General features: G+C 32.9%; 1 long non-coding RNA gene across 1 annotated transcript; it reads right to left on the bottom strand.

Moving 5' to 3' along the window:
- Positions 1-1,333: 1,333 nt before the first annotated feature.
- LOC138704323 (uncharacterized) lies at positions 1,334-4,179 on the bottom strand. The gene is made up of 4 exons (XR_011333313.1): positions 3,939-4,179; positions 3,408-3,525; positions 2,824-2,953; positions 1,334-1,769 (listed from the first exon to the last, which is right to left on the bottom strand). It is a non-coding gene; the product is annotated as an uncharacterized lncRNA (long non-coding RNA).
- Between the last annotated feature and the right edge of the window lie 899 nt (positions 4,180-5,078).

Genomic DNA, 5,078 nt, shown 5'->3' with positions numbered 1-5,078 from the left:
GTTGAAGTCTAAGTATGTAGATTTAATAAATCTTTTCACAGAGTAATACGTAGATTTGGTAACAGGTCTGTAAGTAGCAGTGCTGCCCTTCTTTGCTAAAGCATCAGCATTCTCGTTTCCCAGGATTCCACAATGGGATGGTATCCAGTGGAATACAATTCTTTTATTGAGTGATATTAATTGAGAGAGCATTTTAGTTATTTCTGCTGTTTGAGATGAAGGTGTGTGTTTAGAGACTATTGATAGAATAGCTGCTTTGGAGTCTGACAATATAACTGCATTCTTAAATTTATTGATGTGGCATAGAAGATTCCTGAGACTTTCACTTATTACAATGATTTCTCCGTCAAAACTTGTTGTTCCATATCCAAGAGATATATAAAGTGAGAAGAGACAAAATATTGTACCATATTTACTCTCTTCTTAGCTGATGTTATACAAGCATTCCATTATAAAAAATTTAGTTGCTTCTGTACCATTAAAGTAGTCCCGCCCAGAAATCCGATTGGGGGACTATTTTGCTGCATACAATTGGAATATATCAGTCTCCTAACTGTCCATTGTGCTACTCAAACCAAGAAATGGATTCGGAACACCTCAAAATCTGTGCTTCAGTGGCTGACCATGACAATAATTTTGAAAAATACTGGAGTGCAAGAGGTCAAATGACTTTATTGTCAAATGCCTGGCATTAGAAAACATCAACATATTTACTCTGGTCATGATAATATCTTTGAAAAATATTGGAGTGCAAGAGGTCAAATGACTTTATTGTCAAACGCCTGACATTAGAAAACAACAACATATTTACTCTCTAAACATTCTAAATAATGCACCCAAATCTCACCAGTTGCAGAAGCTGCAGATTCGTATCGCTGCCACTGGACTCCCTCCTATGCCCTATAGATTACACAACTGAAATGCTCATTGTACTAGTAATTATTATTTGTATTTATATTACTATGTAATGTTAACTTAGGGTCTTAAAGCTCGTTAGATTTATCATTGCCCTATATATTACAAAAATTATATTGTTCATAATGTAGAAGTAAAGTACTCTACTTTTTTTTTTCAGATGAATGAATGAATTCCCTTTATTTTCCTTCAATTAACTGAAGAAATCAACACATTAAACGAAATGAGATAACAATGATAATGATGATAATAATAATAATAATAATAATAATAATAATAATAATAATAATAATAATAATAATTCATTCTAGTACCGAGGTCATGGAAAGCATGGGGCTCTACCTCCATGTCCCCCAAATGCCTTCTTGACATGTTACGGGGATACCTTTTAGCTTTAATAATAATTATAATAATAATAATAATAATAATAATAATAATAATAATAATAATAATAATAATAATAATAATAATAATAATAATAATAATAATAATAATAATGAATGAAGTCCATTACCATACACTTGTCAACAAAATTAAACACAATTTTGTTAAAAGATAAAGACAATGAATGAATCACTCAATGAAAGATAATACAGGTTCAAATTGATGCCACAGTGAAGTGCAATGAATGAAGCAATTATGTTAGGTGGTGAAAAAGGTTAATGTAAGTAGGCTGGTGATGAAGTGGGTCGTAGTTCTTGAGTGGGATACCAAGCATCCCTTGATGGAATGGCCCCTCTTAGTAAGTTATATCTGAAGTCACCGTTATACTGATTACTGCGAAAATGGCTTGCACATATATAGGCCTTCTGTAAGGATGAGGATTTTCTGCCACAGCTGCCCACATGTGTTACCTGTTACAATCAAAATTCTATTATTATCTTAAAAAAATACACAAACCAGGGTTGGTATTAATTTAAATTAATGATTTAATCATGATGTAAATAATTGTTACTACTTAAATCACAGATTAAAATTATATGCACCTAACATGATTAAGATGAGAAATTAACTTCCCGAAAAAAAAAATATATAAACGTTTTTACATATGACTGTTCTGCTGCTTCTTAAAACTATTAGCAATATATACGAGTAGCAAACTTGCATCTCTGCAATGAACAAAATATTTTCTATGGTGAAATATATTTTTCTTCCTATGAATTCATATAAAATTTCACCACAGAAAAATCTTTGTTTATTACAGACATATAATTCTAGCATTTTCTAAAGAAATGGACAGGTTTTGAAAGTTTGCTTCTCATATGTCTTTTCCCAACTCCTAATTAAGGAGCAACAGAACACATGGTACAGGTAGTCAAGTAGAGCCTACTTTCGGAATCACCACCTAATTAAAGCACAGTATGATGCTGAGGATTGAAATGAATAGTAGCTCATAACAATATTCAAAGTAAAAGTTGCACAATGCCAAATGGACTATGTATTTATTCTGAAAACACACAATGCTAAGCTCTTCTGATAAATTTATTTGTAAATATTAATCTCCCTAAATAGTTTAATTCTTTTCTAATGAATAACAAACTGAGCATAAATCTTGCCTAAGTCTAAGCTAATTATTATTATCATTAAGTGCAGGTTATTAGTGCTGTAACTCTTCATGTATTAATAATGAGGCCTATGTGTAAACATAGTAACTTTTTTTTGAAGCGATGTTGTTAATTACTTAAAATAACACATTAACAAAATACACAATTATGTAGGAATTAATGCACAAATTATGTTTAAATGAATTACAAAAGAAGGCAAAAACTCATTTTAATAAACAAATATGAATTTGACAAATAATTCTCACTTAAATTTAAAAATCACTACAGTTTACCAACCCTGACTATTTACTGATGATATATAAGGATATCTTTGCATTGAGCTTATGCCAATGCCATTGCTTACCTTTTAAGATGTGCTGCATTACTTGGCGCAGGAAACAGGAATAACCAGGTCTTCTCATTACTATCCGATTTCTGACAGTACACTGCAGCACATTCACAGTGTAAAACTCCGCCATTTGTCTTTCTATTAACTGAAACAAACCAGCAGTAGCCTAGCATCATATAATGCATTAATAACACTACATTTTATAGAACAATTGAAGGATTGCAGTATAATCAACGTTTGTGAAATATTCCTGGAAGAATTCTATCCACGAATCTATAAAAATAATAAATATCTCCGGCAATTTAACTCCTTTTATTTTATCAAAATTATTCCAGTAAAGGTACTACTGTTAACTGTAAAGTCAAATGTTTAAAATATCTTTTTTTCGGGAACAACACTTCTTTACTATTGCGTTACCAAGCTAAGGTACCCCGCCATCCTTTGGTAACGCAACTGTAAAGAATTACACTGGAAACAACATATTTAGTCATATCAGATTTTGTCCCACGAATTTTAAGATGTCTGACCAATTTAACTTAGCTATATACAAAAATAATAGGTTCGTTCATACCCAAAGTGTATATTAACTGTTAGCTTACCTTTAAAGCTCTTGGAGTAATTGCAGTTAGGCCTAATACACTGTTGTAATTCAACACAGAAGTCAGTTCATCATGTGGTAGTGGTAGAAGGAAGGTAATCGCGTTCTGAAGTTTATCCCTGACAACAATTACAGATCTCAGTTTAATAAACGTTTAAGATATGACGGAAGAATTCAGTTTAAATTAGAAAACATGACGGTGCAGTTAAGCTGCATCTACACGGTTCAGTTTTTCATGCTCGTACGCACGCAGTCTGGGAAGATTATTGAAAGAATCAAGTTTAAAGCGCATGTTGAATTAAGATACATTAAGATTTTCTATCTACAAGGTACGCCATATTAATATTAAAATACCAAAATACCATGTGATGGAGTGTAAAAACCGATTATAGTTTCACTGACCAAGTTCTGCAGCAGCGAAAGCTAAAATAATATATTATCCTGCACATTGTGTGCATTATTGCTTGAATGTGTCAAGTTGAAAGAAAAGTTGAACCGTGTAGATGTAATCTCAAACATATTTTTTTCTTACCTTTAACGTTGCGAATTATTTCTTGTTGCAGGAAAGCACCAATAACTTCTCAATTAACTCGATCTGTTCAAATTTCTTCCTTAAGCAGCCATGTTCGTCCATTCCATAATTTATAGAGATGGGTAAAAAATAACACAACAGTTATTTTGGAACTGTTCCGGTCTCGGAACTGTTGCAAAAATGAACAGTAGGTCGGAACCTCCTGTTCCGAAATAACAGTGTTCCGACTCCGAGCTGCTCACTTGCCCAGCTGTTGCGGGGAAGTTATGCGCACCGTTAATGGCATATAGGTTAGGTTAGGTTAGGTTAGGTTAGGTTAGGTTAGGTTAGGTTAGGAATGAATGAAAAGGAATGCATCCAACTGGTCATCAGTAACAGGAGGTATATTTTCATTCTCATTGCAAGCTATATTGTATAAAATAGGTGTTGCCACAATTAAATCGGCGGAAGTCGCTCAACGCTCCTTTAACTAATATTCGTTCAGTGGGCGGTGGATACTCTACATTCACCCTTGGGATAAATTAAACCCGTTCAACTTTACTATTCAGTTTAAACATGCTTCCATTTTCTCCGGCAGCCCGCCCGTTTAAACTAATGTTGGCACTAGATGCTCATGGCTCTCATGTGTTGGCTACACTGAACAATAACTTGATTACTGATGGCGCGTCAACATGTCAGCTGTTTACAGAGAATTAATCCTATAATCAAATCAAGAAGGAATGCATCTACTAGTTTCACAAATAAATAAATCATTTATATCCATGTGAAGTGGTGTCTATCATTTAATCAGTAGTTTTCCTGAATTTATTGGAAAGCATTCTCGATTCCACTTTTCTATGATAGGCAAGATCGTACAATAACTTGTGTCTTGTGTTAATGTGCATTATCTGATGGCATATGTGGATCCATTTTAATATAAAAATTAATTTCCGTTAGTTTATTCCTTTCCCTCCGAAAATCAATCTTAATTAATTTCAAGAAGACAACTTCCAGCTTTTTAATGTGTTCGATAACCCACTAAATTTGGCCTACCTGATGTACCCAGGATCTTGATAATTCTAAGGGAAATTGCTTTTATTTTTAACATAGTAGTATGTGATTTAATCTATTTATGTAATATTCACAGGCCCTAGTTTATAA

The sequence above is a fragment of the Periplaneta americana genome, chromosome 8 (genome assembly GCF_040183065.1).
Source record: "Periplaneta americana isolate PAMFEO1 chromosome 8, P.americana_PAMFEO1_priV1, whole genome shotgun sequence".
In the NCBI taxonomy this organism is placed as follows: domain Eukaryota; kingdom Metazoa; phylum Arthropoda; class Insecta; order Blattodea; family Blattidae; genus Periplaneta; species Periplaneta americana.
This window is presented reverse-complemented; position numbering and strand designations above follow the sequence as displayed.